The sequence below is a fragment of the Nicotiana sylvestris genome, chromosome 9 (assembly GCF_000393655.2).
Source record: "Nicotiana sylvestris chromosome 9, ASM39365v2, whole genome shotgun sequence".
NCBI lineage: Eukaryota > Viridiplantae > Streptophyta > Magnoliopsida > Solanales > Solanaceae > Nicotiana > Nicotiana sylvestris.
Window position 1 is genome coordinate 128,162,324 of NC_091065.1, and position 17,754 is coordinate 128,180,077.

Genomic DNA, 17,754 nt, shown 5'->3' on the forward strand with positions numbered 1-17,754 from the left:
TGTAATTTGTGACCCTCCCCAAGATTTTACACTTTTTTAGCGTAAATATTTAGTTTAGGTTTAGTATCACTATTCTAAATAGTTTTGACTCTTTTACTTTATTTTATCACAAAAATAAAAATTACAAAAAAATATTTTTTCTTTTATTTAACTAATTAATATTTTTATATAGTTACTTTTAATTTATCTACCTTACATAAAATTCAAAAATACAAAAATATTTCCAGGGATATTATCTTAATTTTACAATGATTTTTCCATTTTTTTATCTTTTAGTATGATATTTTAAAAAAAATACCAAAAATAGGTTTGTTTTAACGGATAGTTTTATTTTAATAGTTATTTTACTTAAGTAGGATTAGTTGGTAAATGGTGTAGTATTTTTAGTCTTGTTTTAGAAGAAAGAGTATGAAATTTGAGGCTAATTTTGTTTGGTCTTAATTGAAGAGGTCCAAAGAGATGGCCCAATTTTAAAAGTCCAAACCCTAAGACCCACTTCCCCTTCTTCTTATACACCCTAACACACATTTTAAAAACCTGGACCTAGCTAAAACCAAAGGACCTACACCCTAAGAGATAGCAGCCGAGACCATTCCCCTTCATCTTCACCAAACGCTGCTGCTCCTTCACCAAAAATCAGCCACCACCCCACCACCCCTAAGAATTCCAAAATTTTAGAGCTTCACCCACTTGACTACAAGAAAAAGAACGGAGAGACACTCAAATAAAGCTTAGCCGCAACAGGCAACAAAAAATGAAAAGGAAGAACGGCGACCCAATGCAAAGCTGATGTCTTTGTTCAATCTTTGCATTTCTCCAAATGAGCATTAGGACATAGCTGCACAATTTCTGTCACAGTCCACTGAAAAGTTACCCTTCCTTTTCAAGTTTCACTTACCAAAAAATAATTATTCTATGAAATCATGTGAAAAGCTAAAAAGTTTTGGGGTAGTATTACATTTCTCGTGCTCTTCTTCTTTTTTCCAGTTGTACCATATTTTTTGTATTAGAAAAATGAATAACCAAGTTTAAATTATCAAAAGTGATGACAAGATGACTGAATTGAAGTTATAATCTTTCAATTATATCAATCACAAAGTAGAAAAATACACTTTGTCTATAGTTGTTGTATCTTTTTACTGCTCGCAACGAAAGTCACTCCAGTGAAGCCTCATTTTTTCAAACCCATCAACCAGGTTTCAAGCAGGGTCTATTGTCAGATATTTGGAGGTTTTAGTTTATCGTCTGACTGAGGTCGATTTGGGTTTCGAGCTTTCCGGTGTCAATTCGATGTTCCGATTTGTTAATTTCGGTGTTTCAGTCCAAGGATCGTTGCTTTGTTTAGCCCGATTGATTTACAATTTTCAGCTTTGTTCATCAATAAAAGGTCCATTTCTCAATTTTCATTCTCATTTTATTGTGTTATGATAGCTTGGTGCACTTGTTGGTTGATTTGTGATTCTACGTTGTTTGAGTAGCATGTCTTAGTTTTTATTTAAATTGTTTTAATTAGTTTCTATTTCGATTGTGATGCATGTAGTCTTGGTTCTTGAATAAATGTTTTTAATCGGGTAGATGGAAAAATTTGAGTTGTTTCTTTCTTGGAAAGGAATAAGAATGGGTCATAAGGTGGGTCTTGAACTATAAGGAATCTGGCCAAGTAATAGAACATGTCAGTTAGCCTATTTGCTCCCCAATAATATCGTGTCCATAAATTCAGCATCACAACAATCTCAAAAGATAAGGAAAATAATTCAAATGCGCTAGGTTCTTTAGGCGCGAATAATAAATCATCGTGATTATGGGTATGGCTCCCGTGGCATAGTCTCGATACATAATCCTTAATTTGGGTGCACATTTCATGTGACCCGACCACAACTTCGAACAATAAAATAAACATGTTGTAAATTGCGGGTGCATTTCATGTGATGCGGTTCGCAACATGTACAAAAACAAACAAGTCTACGACAATCGTAACTGGTTCCAGAAATAACTCCATAAATAATTAAAAGCGGTCGAAAAGCTAAAAATGCACAATATGTTTAAAATATATAATTAATCAGATAATAGGCCAATTATTAATAGTTAAGTGATCGTGCTCGAACCATGGAACTTGGGATTGTCTAACACCTTCTCCCAGGTTAACAGAATTCTTTACCTAGAATTTTTGGTTTCGCAGACTTTTAAATAAAGTCAAAATTCTCCTCGATTTGGGATTTTTAAAATAAACCGGTGACTTAGGACACCATAATAAATTATTCCAAGTGACAACTCTAAAATTAATTAAATAATCTTATTTCAATTAATGTCACTTTAATTGAAAAAACTCCCCTATATCCTTTCGGGTAGAAAAAAGAGGTGTGACACTCTTCTAAAACCAAGACTCGACTTACTGCCACCTCGAAAATCGCCAAGTAAAGGTACAGCCGTTCATCCGCCTTTGGGGTGTGGAGCAAGGGCAGACCTGAAAGGTACTATTTGAGTTATTCCAAAGCTTGTTGACATTCTAGAGTCCAGGAGAAGTTATTTTTCTTCTTCAATAGTGAGAAGAACCGATGGCTTTTATCCGAGGATCTCGATATGAATCGGTCCAAGGCGGCTATGTGCCCAGTCATCCTCTGAATGGCCTTAACGTTGTCCACCACGGTGATGTCTTCTATGTCTTTGATTGTGGGGATTAATCTTGATTACCCGATTGGATACCATGAACCCAAGGAATTTTTTCGATCCAACCCCGAATGAGCACTTCTCCGTGTTCAGCTTCATAGTGTATTTCTTCAATATGTCGAAGGTTTCCTACAAATGTTTCAAATGGTTCTCTGCTCGTAGGGACTTGACTAACATATCGTTAATATAAACTTCCATTAATTTTCCTATCTGATCTTAGAACATCCAATTTACTAGGCATTGATAGGTGGCACCACCTTTCTTTAATCCGAATGGCATTACATTATAACAATAGGTACCGAATTTAGTGATAAAAGAAGCCTTTTCCTGATCGCTCGGGTCCATTTTAATTTGGTTGTACCCAGAATTGGCATCAATAAAGCTAAGTATCTCATGTCTGGCAGTTGCATTGATCATGCGATCGATATTAGATAAAGAAAAAGAGTCCTTAGGCCATGCCTTGTTCAAGTCCTTGTAATCTACACACATTCTTAGCTTATTTCCTTTTTTAGGCACTACCACTACATTAGCTAGCCAGTCCAGGTACTTAACATCCCAAATGGACCTATTTTAATGAGCTTAGATATCTCATCCTTAATGAATACATGCTTGACCTCAGACTGAGGTCTCCTCTTCTATTTAACCGGGTGGAACTTCGGGTCCAAACTCAGCTTATGAGTGGTTACCTCCGGTGGGATCCTTGTCATGTCAAGATGGGAACAAGAGAAACAATCTACGTTAGTTTTAAGAAAATTAATGAGTTTTTCCTAAGCTCGAGGGCTAACCCTGTGCCCAGGTATACCTTTCGATTCAGTAGGTGCTCGATCAATGTGACTTGCTCCAACTCTTTGACCGTCGATTTGGTGGCGTTGGTATCATACGGAGTTATGAATGATCTAGGAACTCCATAATCATCCTCCTTATCGATGCCTCATCCCTCCAATCTGACCAGGACTGGCATCGATGATTGCTATTTAACTTCGACCTTTCTGGTCGGCTCCGTGCTCTTTAATGTTGAAACGGCAGGCACCGGGAGTACTTCATCGACTGTGAACATCTCTTTTGTAGCTGGATGTTCTCTGTACATCGTCTTGATTCCTCCTGGTGTGGGGAACTTCAACGCTTGGTGCAAGGTCGAAGGAAGCGCCCTCATGTTGTGAACCCATGGTCTCCTGTATAGAGCATTATATCTCATATCCCCTTTGATCACATAGAACTTTGTTTCTTGGATAGTTTCGGCGATGTTCACCGGTAGGGTTATCTCCCCTTTACTAGTTCATATGATATGTTAAATCTGTTCAACACCCGGATTACGGGCACTATTTGATCTTGTAACCCCAATTGCTATACAACCCTCGACCTAATGATGTTGGCCGAGCTACCTTGATCAATCAACACACGTTTAACTCGAGTTTTAATGATAAGTACAGATATTACCAGTGCGTCATTATGAGGTTGCACGATGCCATTGGCATCCTCGTCATTGAACGAAATGGTTTCCTTTGGGATATAATCTCGAGTGTGTTTTCCCTCGTGATAGATACTTTAGTGCATTTTATTATCGGCCCTTGTGGGGCATCGGCCCCTCCAATGATCATGTTCATGATGTGTTGAGGTTCCTCTTGTTTAGTCTGTTTGTTGGCATCCCTATTTCTGAAATGGTTCTTATCTTGATCACTCAGAAATTTTCGTAGGTGCACGTTATTAAACAACCGGGTAACTTCTCTCAATTGCTGGAAATCCTCGGTCATGTGACCATGAATGCCACCATACTTACACATCAAGTTAGGATCTCTCTGGGTGGGTTCGGACTGCAATGGTCGAGGCCACTTGGTATTCTTGATGAGCCCGATGGCCGATACGATATTGGCAGTATCGACGCTGAAGTTATATTCCAACAATCTTGGTGCCTCCCTGGCCCTGAGTGGCATGTTGAAACTATTTTTGCTCATCATAGCTAGTCTATTGGGCCCTCGATCACTTCTCTTTTCGTTCCTCGTAAAGTGGTGCCTGAACCCGTTTCCCGTACAATCTCTACCATATGGTTGATACCTGTCTCGAATTGATCTTGATTCATGATCAACGACTCTCTTAGACCTGTCATCGGTTCTAACTATATAAACGGACACAAAAGGGGCACCGAGTTGGTCGCCCTTGACTTTGATTTTTGATTGATACCCGTTGTAGACGTCGGCCCAAGTTACCACTGGATATTCAAATAAATTTTGTTTTAGTTGTTGCGAAGCCAAGGAACTTCGGGGGTTAAGTCCTTAAGTGAATGCCTGAACGGTCCAATCATCCTCGACTGGAGGAAAATCCATCCATTCCATTAGAAACCTTGACATGAACTCGTTGAGCATCTCGTTATCTCTTTGCTTAATCTTGAAGAGGTTTGATTTTCTAGTCTCGACCTTGATGGCCCCGGCATGAGCCTTTACAAATGCATCTGCAAGCATAGCAAACGAATCAATATAATTTGGGGGTAAACTGTGATATCATATCATTTCCCCTTTTGATAGAATTTCTCCGAACTTCTTTAGCAGTACCGACTCGACTTCATCATCTTCCAAGTCGTTCCCCTTGATCGAACAGGTATGGGAGGTAACATGCTCGTTTGGATCCTTAGTCCCGTTATACTTTGCAATGTCGAGCATACGAAACCTCTTCGGTATCCGTTTCGGTGCAGCGCTCAGAGGGAAAGGCTTTTGGATAAACTTCTTAAAAGTTGGTCCTTTTAATATTGGGGGCGCTCCCGGAATTTGATCGACCCTAGAGTTATACGTCACCACCTTGTTGTTGTTGGCCTCAATTTTATTCTCATCTGATTCTATATGTTTTGTCAATGCTTCCAGCATTTTCAGTATCTCGAAGTTGGCCCCAGGCTCTGCTTCACCTGTCCTCTCTGCGGTTTGCTCGTTTCCTCGGGTGTTCTCCCGGATCGTTCGGGCTCGACCCGACTAGGAGGATGGCCTTGATTCTATAGTTATGCTATCACCGCCTGTTGAGGCTGCAACATTTCAAAAATTAGCCGCAGGCTTATCCTATCACCCTCGCCTTCGAGGTTTTTTTGAACGGTTGGTTGAGGGCCTCCACGAACATTGTTTTAGGGGTCAGTTGGCAGGTGTGTGTTGATAACAACCTGTGAATTACCGTCGATTCGATCAGTAGTTGGGACTCCATTGGGATAAGCAAGGGGCACCTCATTGCTAGGCACCAGGTTGTTATATTCAACATGATGGCCCGACTCAGCCTCAACATTCAAGTGAGCAGACTAAAAATTTGACATTTTTAGGCTGGACTAAAATTGAAACCTTAAAGAACAAGCGTAAAATAGGGTGTGTTATGAAAATTTGTATCAAATCACCACTATTATCCTTAGCTCTACAGTGGGGGCCAAACTATTTACCCTTAAAATGGATAACAGTTCAATTTATATGTGGCTTTAAAGATACGTGGATTCATTCAACACAATCAATTAAGAACATTAGATAAACGAATTAAAGACACAATGAATAATCAAACTAGTCGTGACGTTATGGCCTAGATTGAATTTGGATTAGGCAATACTTCTTTTGCCCTCGGTTAGGTCTTGGGTTCGAAGCCAATCAAGAACAAAGAATAAAAGTAAGGCAAAGACCTTTCAGTAGCCAAACCATAGAAATAATGTTTTATTGCTTTGGTAAGCATGTTACAATGTGTCTTATAAAAGAAAATTTCTCCTTTATATAGTAGGAGAGTTTCATTCCTAGTAAAATTCTAAAAAAGATAAAAATCCTCATTTCTCATCAATTACTGATCCACTGCCGATGTCGGGCGAGATCTGTGTCATGCTATCCAGTAGGGTGCGGATATCACGGCCCTCTATTAGTCGTGTCCAACCATTGCTATGTTTTTCGAGGTCTCGGAGTTTGTTCCGGGTTTGGGGAAGTGTTGTCTTACCAGGCCCAATGGCAAGCACTCCATTCGGGCCTTAGAACCAAAAGTTTCCAGCTTCAATTTTGTAACGACCCGGCCGGTCATTTCGAGAGTTATAGCCCAGTTCCCCCATTTCCTAGTTGTTTTGTGTTCTTCAGCTGTATTTTACTTACCAGGTTAGTCGATTCGGGTCTAGAGTAATTTTGGAGTGAATTTAGACATTTAGTCTCTTATGAGAAGGTTTAAGTTGGAAGAGTTGACCGGATGTTGACTTATGTGTAAATGACCTCATATTTGAATTTTGATGGCTGGATGGCTAACGGGGAGTTTGGAATTGGAAGAATGCAGCTGAAGCTGCTGCTACTGGTTTTTTCGCACCTGCGGAGTGGGAAAGGCAGGTGCGAGGTCGCAGGTGCACTTGGGGAGAAGGAAATGCGGACATAGAGGACTTGGGATGGAATCGCATGTGCATAATAGAGGTTGCATGTGCGAGTGCGCAGATGCGAGACTGAGTCGCAGATGTGGAAGTGAGGAGATTGGCATATTTCGCAAAAGCGGAGGGAGTTGTGCAGGTGCGCAACCGCGGGTGCGAGAGGTTGGTCGTAAATGTGGAACCTGGTGTATTAAGTGAGTTCTGCACCTGCGATGGAAATTTCGCAGGTCCGGTGTCACAGAAGCGGACAAGTGGACCGCAGGTGCAGTTTCACTGGGCAGAAGGTATAAAAAAGGGACTTCGTGATTTTTGCTCATTTCCACCATTTTCAATTCAGACTTTGGAGTTTTGGGGGAGATTTTTGAAGGTGATTCAAGGATATTCACTGAGGTAAGTTGCTTGATCTCTAATATCATTAGCTATGGTGTTTTCCCGTTGATTTCCCACCTAATTAGTAGGATTTTCGAAGTGAAATTTGGGGGTTAGGGCTTGGGATTTTGGAGAGTGGACTTTGGCGATTTTGGGGAGCAAATGATGTCGGATTTTGATGAAATTGGTATGGTTAGACTCGTGATGAATGGGCTTTCGTGTTTTGTGATTTTTGTCAGATTTTGAGACGTGGGCCCAAGGGCCGGGCTTGAGTCGATTTCGGATTTTGGTTAGAATTTAGTATTTTTCTTGTGGAATTGGTTCCTTTAGCCTATATTGATCGTATTGTATTGTGTGTGGCTAGATTTGGGACGTTTGGAGGCTGATTTGAGAGGCAAAGGCATCACGGAGTAGGAGTTTGCTTGGTTTGAGATAAGCAATGCTTTCAAACTTGGTTTTGAGGGTTCGAAACCCTGAACTACGTGTTATGTGGTTAGTATTGAGGTGACGCATATGCCAAGTGATGGGTGTGTGGGCGTGCGGGTGTGCACCGTGATAATCATGAACTGGTTCATTCCATGGCACCGTTTAATGACTCTTTCTTGTTGATATCTATGTTTCCATTATGTGATAAAGTAATTGAGCTATAAAGCATTCTAGATATCATGTTAGAGCTTCACGTTGATACTATTGGGACCCCTAGGGGTCGTTTCTTGCTGTCATTCACTGATTTCACTATTATTTTGTACTCGTTCATATTCATGCATTTCATATCGTATCTTAGTCTCAGTTGTTATTATTGGCATAGCATATCATTATTTCCGGGCTAGTTTCCATGACATTGTGCGCATGTGGGTGAGATTGGAGTGTGATGACTGAGTTAGGTTGAGAGCCTGATTATGAGTGACAGATATAGGGTCGGGCTACACACTACAGCAATTATATTGATTATGATAGCGCTTGGGCCGTAGGATCCCCTCCGTAGTCTGCACACCCATAGTAGGCGCGGATGATATTATTGGGGGATAGATTTCCCTGGACATGGGTTTGTCCGAAGTATTGATATCTGGAGATGGATTTCTCTACGGGGTTGGATTACCCTTTTTCCTCGGTACTGAGTGACTTACAATTAGTGTTGTATATGTTCCGGGATGGATTTTCCTACGCCGGATGGCCATATCCAATACCGAGTGGCTGAGCACTTGAGATTGGGAGCACATTGTGCATTTCATACAGTCTATGCATTGGTATGTAGAGGAAGTTGAGTTATATATCTTAAACTGTTCAGATCTATATTTACCTTATTACTTTGAGCTGTCTATTTAACTGAAAGCATGTTACATTTCTGTACGTTGTTTCTATTATATCTATTGAGGTTGAGTTTGTCACTACCTTTCAGTCCATAGTTTGGACTCGTTACTTACTGAGTTGGTGTACTCACGTTACCCCCTGCACCTTGTGTGTAGGTCCAGGCACTTTTGGACCCAGTGGTAGTTGTTGATCGAGGCTTCAGGCTTAGTAGATTATTGAGGTATGTGCACGGCGTTCGCAGGCCTTGGCTCTCCTTTTTATTCTCCAGTTGTATTTCAGTTGCTCCTTTAGACATTGTAATAGACCATGTATTTCCCTAGACGCTCATGCACTTAGTGACACACTGGTTTTGGGCTGGATTGTATCTTATCTTGGAATTTCTTATGTTTCAAATAGTTTCTTTAAATGTTAAAAGGTTCTGTTAATGTTTTCAAACTTATTGTTGTTGTGTTCGTTATTAAGTTGGGGCTGGCCTAGTTCCACGATAGGCGCCATCACAACGGGTCAGGTTTTGGGTCGTGACAAGTTGGTATTAGAGCCTAGGTTACATAGGTCTCACGAGTCATGAGTGAGTTTAGTAGAGTCTTGCGAATCGGTACGGAGACATCTGTACTTATCTTCGAGAGGTTGCAGAACCCTTAGGAAACTTCACATTCTTGACTTCTTGTCGTGCGAATCTGTTGATTCTGGTAACTAAATTTCTATTATTCTATTCTCTCACAAATGGTGAGAACACGTGCTACCGGTCAGGACGGACAGCCACCAGTACCACCAGTTGGGGGCGCGAGAGGCCGAGGTCGCGATAGAGGTCATAGCAAGGGCAGGGGTGCAGCCCGATCAGCATCTAGGGCAGCGCCTGCAGATCCACTAGTTGCCCTAGTTCGGGATCGGTTCCGGTTGTAGATGTACCATCGGGACCAGCTCAGGAACCAGCTGTGCCCTTCATGATTCCAGGTCTTCAGGAGACCTTGGCTCAGATTCTGACTGTGTGTACCAGTCTTGCTCAGGCGGTCTCTATTTCTACTACAGTAGCCATTTCCTAGGTCGGGGGGCACTCAAACTCCCACCGCCCACACACCTGAGTAGGTTGTTCCGGGACTTCAGACACCGGGGGCACCACCAGCCCAGTTGGTTGCGGCTGCTCAAGACTATGTGGTTCCTTCCATGCCTGATGATGAGCAGCGTAGGTTGGAAAGGTTTGGTATACTTCAGCCTCCAACTTTCAGTGATGCAGAGGGCGAGGATGCCCAGGGTTTCTTGGATAAGTGTTAGAGTATTCTCCGTACAGTGGGTATTTTGGATGCCAATGAGGTCTCATTCACTACTTTTCAGTTCTCTGGAGCTACCTTCACTTGGTGGGAGGATTATGAGAGGCATAGGCCGGTTGGTGCAGCGCCCTTTACATGGCAGCAGTTCTCCATTCTCTTCCTAGAGAAGTATGTGCCACAGTCCCGTAGAGAGGAGCTGCGCAGGCAGTTTGAGCAGTTGCATCAGGATGATATGACTGTGATGCAATATGAGATGAGATTCTTTAAGTTGGCCTGTCATATTATCTGGTTGGTTCCCACATATAGGGAGAGGATCAGGAGGTTCATTTATGGCCTTACATATCAGCTGCGGATTCTTCTAACTAGAGAGAAGGTGTCTGATGCTTCTTTTGAGGATGTTGTTGACATTGCTCGGGATATAGAGTCGGTTCACTGCCAGGAGTGAGTAGAGAGAGAGGCCAAGAGGCCTCGTGGATCTGGTAGTTTTGGTGGTGTTCCTTCGGGAGGTCAGTTTCACCACGGCAGGGGTCGTCCCTTCGGGCATGCTCAGATGGCTCGTCCATCTCACCGTGGTGCATCATTTGGCTATGGTTCTCATAGTTCACATCAGGGCCACTCATCTCTCAATGCCCTTCTAGATCAGAGTTCGTCTCATACACCATCAGGTCAGGGTTCATCTATGCCTGGTCCTTCTAGAAGGTATCCTACTGCTTGGGGCTCCCTTTAGTCCCCATTGCCAGTGGCCAGTAGAGGGTGCTTTGAGTGTGAATATTTGGGTCATATCAAGAGGTTTTGTCCCTTCCTTACGGGAGGTTCATCCCAGTAGAGGAGTCACTCTTTGGCTTCAGCACCAGTTACTTCACCACTCGCCTAGCCATCTCGGGGTGGAGGTCAGTCAATTAGGGATCGCCCTAGAGGGGGAGGCCAATCAAGTAGCGGTCAGGCCCGTTTCTATGCACTCTCTGCCGGACCAAATGCTATTGCTTCAGATGTTGTGATCATAGGTATTATCTCAGTTTGCTATAGGGATGCCTCTGTATTATTTGATCCTGGTTTCACTTTTTCATATGTGTCGTCTTATTTTGCTCATTATTTGGATACGCACCGTGAGTCCCTTGTTTCATCTGTTCATGTATCTACACCGATGGGCGATACTATTATTGTGGACTATGTATATCGATCATGTGTAGTGACTATTGGGGGACTAGAGACTAGAGTGGATGTGTTGTTGCTTAGTATGGTTGACTTTGATGTGATATTGGGCATGGATTGGTTGTCTCCGTGTCATTCTATTCTGGACTTTCATGCTAAGACGGTGACATTGGATATGCCGGGAGTGCCACGGATTGAGTGGCGAGGTTCATCGAATTATTTTCCTAATAGGGTAATTTCATTCTTGAAGGCCCAGGGGATCGTTGGGAAGGGTTGTCTTTCTTATTTGGCCTTTGTGAGGGACATTAATGTAGAGACTCCTACTATCGATTCAGTTCCGGTGGTGAGGGATTTTCCGGATGTGTTTCCTACAGACCTGTCGAGCATGCCGCTGGACAGGGATATTGACTTCAGTATTGATTTGGTGTCGGGCACTCAGCCCATTTCTATTCCATCGTATTGTATGGCACCGGCGGAGTTAAAAAAATTAAAGGAATAGCTTCAGGAACTCCTTGATAAGGGGTTTATTCGACCTAGTGTGTCACCTTGGGGTGCACCAGTTCTATTTATGAAGAAGAAGGATGGCACCATGAGAATGTGCATTGATTACAAGCAATTGAACAAAGACACAATCAAGAACAAGTATCCCTTACCTTGTATTGATGATTTATTTGACCAGCTTCAGCGAGCGAGGGTGTTCTCCAAGATTGATTTGAGGTTAGGGTATCTCTAGTTGAAGATTAGGGACTCGGACATTCTTAAGACAGCTTTCAGGACCCGATATGGTCATTATGAGTTTATTGTGATGTCTTTTGGGCTAACCAATTCCCCAGCAGCGTTCATGCATTTGATGAACAGTGTGTTCCAGCCTTATCTAGACTAGTTTATTATTGTATTCATTGATGATATCCTGGTGTACTCTCGTAGCCAGGAGGAGCATGCACAGCATTTTTGAATTGTGGTGCAGCGGTTGAGGGAGGAAAAGCTTTATGCTAAGTTCTCCAAGTGTGAGTTTTGGCTCAGTTTAATGTCATTCTTGGGGCACATGGTGTCCAGTGAGGGTATTCAGGTGGATCCAAAGAAGATAGAGCCGGTCCAAATTTGACCCAGACTGTCCTCAGCCATAGAGATTCGTAGCTTTCTTGGTTTGGCAGGTTATTACCGCTAGTTCTTTTATGGTTTCTCGTCTATTACATCACCCTTGACCAAATTGACCCAAAAGGGTGCTCCTTTTAGGTGGTCAGATGAGTGTGAGGCGAGCTTTCAGAAGCTCAAGACTGCCTTGACCACAACTCTAGTGTTAGTTCTGCCATCAGCCTCTGGGTCTTATTTAGTATATTCTGATGCCTCTCGGATCGGTATCGGGTGTGTTTGATGTAGGATGATAGAGTGATTGGTTATGTTTCCCGTCAGTTGAAGCTCCATGAGAAGAACTACCCTGTTCATGATTTGGAGTTGGCTGCCATTGTTCACGTGTAGAAGATTTGGAGGCATTATCTCTATGGTGTGACTTGTGAGGTGTTTACTAATCATCGTAGCCTCCAGCACTTGTTCAAATAGAAGGATCTCAATTTGAGGCAGCGGAGATGGTTGGAGCTGCTAAAGGACTATGATATTAGTATTTTGTACCATCCGGGAAAGGCCAATGTGGTGGCTGATGCCTTAAGTAGGAAGGTAGTAAGTATAGGTAATCTTGCATTCCTTCCTATTGGTAAGAGACCCCTTGCAGTTGATGTTCAGGCTTTGGCCAATTGGTTTGTGAGATTGGATATGTCGGAGCTCAGTCGGGTCCTAGCTTGTGTGGTTTCTCGATCTTCCTTGTTTGATCGTATTAGAGAGCGCCAGAGGATGACCCTCATTTTCTTGTCCTCAAGGACAAGGTTCTGCATGATGATGCCAGAGATGTGACTATTGGTGATGACGGGGTATTGAGGATGCAGAACTGGGTATGTGTGTCCAATGTAGATAGGCTTCGGGAGTTGATTCTGGATGAGGCCCACAGCTCGCGGTATTCCATCCATCCAGGTGCCGTGAAGATGTACCTGGATTTGAGACAGCACTATTGGTAGAGGAGGATGAAGAAAGATATAGTTGGGTTTGTAGCTCGGTGTCTCAATTGTAGTAGGTGAAATATGAGCATCAGAGGCCGGGTGGCTTACTTCAGCAGATAGAGATTCCATAGTGGAAGTGGAAGCGGATCACCATGGATTTTGTAGTTGGGATCCCACGGACTTCGAGGAAGTTCGATGATATTTGGGTGATTGTGGATCGGCTGACCAAGTCCGCACACTTCATTCCTATAGGCACTACTTATTATTCAGAGCAGTTGACTGAGATTTACATCAAAGAGATTGTTCGCCTTCATGGAGTGCTAGTTTCCATCATTTCAAACAGAGGCACGCAGTTTACATCGCAGTTTTGCATGGCCATACAGCGAGACTTGGGCACTCAGGTTGAGTTAAGCACAGCATTTCACCCTCAAACGGATGGACAGTTCGAGTGCACTATTCAGATATTGGAGGACATGCTACGCGTTTGTGTCATTGATTTTGGGGGTTCATGGGACCAGTTTTTGGCACTCGCGGAGTTTGCTTACAACAACAGTTATCAGTCAAGTATTCAGATGGCTCCGTATGAGGCTTTATATGGGAGGAGGTGTAGATCTCCAGTGGGTTGGTTTGAGATGGGAGAGGCTAGGCTTTTGGGCACAGACTTAGTTCAGGATGCATTGGGTAAGGTGAAATTGATTCAGGAACGGCTTCGCCCGGTGCAGTCAAGACAAAAGAGTTATGTCGACAGAAAGGTCTGTGATGTGTCTTACATGGTTGGGGAGAAGATTTTGCTGAAGGTTTCACCCATGAAGGGTATTATGAGATTTGGGAAGAAGGGCAAGTTGAGCCCTCGGTTTATTCGACCGTTTGGGGTGCTTTGAAGGATCGAGGAGGTGGCCTATGATGCTTTGCCACCTAGCTTATCGGGGGTCCATCCAATATTTCATGTTTCTATTCTTTAGAAGTATATCGACGATTCGTCCTATGTTTTGGACTTCAACCTGGTTCAGTTAGATGGTGATTTGACTTATGATGTGGAGCCGGTGGCTATTTTGGAGAGGCAAGTTCGGAAGTTGAGGTCAACGGATATAGCTTTAGTGAAAGTGCAGTGGAGAGGTCAGCCTATAGAGGAGGCTACTTGGGAGATTGAGCGGGAGATGCAGAGTAGATATTCACACCTATTTGAGACTTTAAGTATGTTTCTAGACCCGTTCGAGAACGAACATTTGTTTAAAAAGGGGAGGATGTAACGACCCGGTCGTTTCGAGAGTTAAAGCTCTATTCCACTATTTCCTGCTTCTTTTGTGTTCTTCAACTGTATTTTGACTTACCGGATTAGTCGGTTCAGTCCGGAGTAGTTTTGGAGTGAATTGAGACACATAGTCTCTTATGAGAAGGTTTAAGTTGGAAAAGTTGACTGGATTTTGACTTATGTGTAAACGACCTCGGATTTGAATTTTTATGGTTCCATTATCTCCGTTAGGTGATTTTGTACTTTGGAGCGCGTCTGGAATGTGATTTTGAGGTTCGTGGTAGAATTAGGCTTTAATTGGCGAAAGTCAAAATTTTGGCGATTTTGGTCGACAATAGAAAATTTGATATTGGGGTCGGAATGCATTTCGGACGTGGTTTGGTAGGTTTCGGCATCGTTTGCGGAATTTGGATGTTTAGAAGTCCTTAGGCTTGAACCTGAGGGTAATATGGTGTTTTGATGTTGTTTTGAGTGATTCGAAGGCTCGACTAAGTTCGTATGTTGATATATGACTTATTGGCATGTTTGGTTGAGGTCTCGAGGGGCTCAGCGTGATTCCAGATGGCTAACGGGGAGTTTGGAATTGGAAGAATGCAGTTGAAGTTGCTACTGCAGGTGTATTCGCACCTGCAGAGTGGGAACCGCAGGTGCGAGGTCGTACGTGCGCTTGGGGAGCCGCAGATGCGAACATAGAGGACCTGGGCTGGAACCACAGGTGCGTAAGAAAGGTCGCATCTGAGAAGCGTGCAGATGCGAGACTGAGTCGTAGATGCGGAAGTGAGGAGATTGGCTTATTCCGCAGAAGCGGAGGGAGGTGCGCAATCGCAGGTGCGAGAGGTTGGCTGCAGATGTGGAACCTGGTGTATTAAGTGAGTTCCGCACCTGCGATGGAAATTTTGTAGGTGCGGTGTCACATAAGCGGACAAGTGGACCGCAGGTGTGGTTTCACTAGGCAGAAGGTATAAATAGGGGACTTCGTGATTTTTGCTCATTTCCATCATTTTCAATTCGGACTTTGGAGATTTTGGGGAGATTTTTGAAGGGGATTCAAGGATATTCACTGAGGTAAGTTGCTTGATCTCTAATATCATTAGCTATGGTGTTTTCTCGTTGATTTCCCACCTAATTAGTAGGATTTTTGAAGTGAAATTGGGGGTTAGGGCTTGGGATTTTGGAGAGTGGACTTTAGGGATTTTAGGGAGAAAATGATGTCGGATTTTGATGAAATTGGTATGGTTAGACTCGTGAGTGAATGGAGTTTCGGGTTTTGTTATTTTTGTCAGATTTTGAGACATGGGCCTGGGAACCGGGTTTGAGTCGATTTCGGATTTTGGTTAGAATTTGGTATTTTTCTTGTGGAATTGGTTCCTTTAGCCTATATTGATCATATTGTATTTCTTGTGGCTAGATTTGAGACGTTTGGAGGCCGATTTGAGAGGCAAAGACATTGCGGAGTAGGAGTTTGCTTGGTTTGAGGTAAGTAACACTTTTAAACTTGGTTCTGAGGGTTCGAAACCCCGAACTACGTGTTATGTGGTTAGTATTGAGGTGACGCACGTGCCAAGTGACAGGCGTGCGGGCGTGCACCGTGAGAATCGTGACCTGGTTCATTCCATGGCACCATTTAATGACTCTTTCTTGTTGATATTCGTGTTTCCATTATGTGATAAAGTAGTTGAGTTGTAAAGCATGCTAGATATCATGTTAGGGCTTCACGCCGATACTATTGGGACCCCTAGTGGTCGTTTCTTGCTATCATTCACTAATTTCACTATTATTTTGTACTCAGTCATATTCATGCATTTCATGTCGTATCTCAGTCTCAGTTGTTATTATTGGCATAGCATATCATTATTTCCGGGCTAGTTTCCATGACATTATGAGTCCGTGGGTGAGACTGGAGAGTGATGACTAAGTGAGGTCGAGAGCCTTATTATGAGTGACAGATATAGGGTGGGGCTGCACGCCACAGCAATTATATTGATTATGATAGCGCTTGGGCCATAGGATCCCTTCCGGAGTCTACACACCCATAGTGGGCGCGTATGATATTATTGAGGGATGGATTTCCCTGGACATGGGTTTGTCCGAAGTATTGATATATAGAGATGGATTTCTCCACAGGGTTGGATTACCCTTTTTCCTCGGTACTGAGTGACTTACAATCAGTGTTGTATATGTTCCGGGATAGATTTTCCTAGGCCAGATGGCCATATCCAATACCGAGTGGTTGAGCACTTGAGAGTGGGAGCACATTGTGCATTTCATACAGCCTATGCATTGGCATGTAGAGGAAGTTGAGTTATATATCTTAAACTGTTCAGATCTGTATTTACCTTATTACTTTGAGTTGTCTATTTAACGGAAAGCATGCTTACGTTTCTGTACGTTGTTTCTATTATATCTGTTGAGGTTGAGTTCGTCACTACCTTTCAGTCCTTAGTTTTGGACTCGTTACTTACTGAGTTGGTGTACTCACGTCACCCCCTGCACCTTGTGTGCAGATCCAGACACTTTTAGACCCAGTGGCGGTTGTTGATCGAGGCTTTATGCTTAGGAGAATATTGAGGTTTCTGCACGCCGTTCGCAGGCCTTGGCTCTCCTTCTTATTCTCCAGTTGTATTTCAGTTGCTCCTTTAGACATTATATTAGACCATGTATTTCCATAGATGCTCATGCACTCAGTGATACCCTGGTTTTGGGCTGGATTGTATCTTATCTTGGAATTTCTTATGTTTCAAATAGTTTCTTTAAATGTTAAAAGCTTCTGTTAATGTTTTCAAACTTATTGTTGTTGTGTTGGTTATTGAGTTGAGGCTGGCCTAGTTCCACGATAGGCGCCATCACGACAGGTCGGGTTTTGGGTCGTGACAGATTCTGATCCCATGTAGTCATGTCCTTACTTCGTTTGACCCACCGGAAAATCAGGATGTTCATTAGCCCCTGTTTTACCCATATACAATATTGTTAATGAAAAAATTGGAAAAACACTAATTTGGACTTAAGCGTTGCCCGAAAGCTGAAAACATAAGCCATCCTACGTGGGCGCAAAAAGGTGATATTAAAAAACTTTGAACTAATTCATGAGAGTAATAGGATTCCAGTTTGAGGATCCATATATATTATCCAAATTTTAAATGAACAAGAGATTACTATAAAACAATATAAAATAATCATATTGCCACGAATGTTAAGTGAAAACTTATGTCAAAATGAAAGCGTCAAACAATTTAAAAGAATATACATGCGGCTACCGAAGGAGATCAGATGATGAAAAATGCACTCTAGTTCGTTCACTTTTCTTTTACCACTCACCGCTAGCTAGGATTGACTATC

General features: G+C 42.7%; 1 long non-coding RNA gene across 1 annotated transcript; it reads left to right on the top strand.

The window, feature by feature from the left end:
* The first annotated feature begins 575 nt into the window (after positions 1–575).
* Positions 576–15,894, top strand: LOC138877096 (uncharacterized). The gene is made up of 3 exons (XR_011402412.1): positions 576–1,387; positions 8,851–8,915; positions 15,827–15,894. It is a non-coding gene; the product is annotated as an uncharacterized lncRNA (long non-coding RNA).
* Positions 15,895–17,754: the final 1,860 nt, after the last annotated feature.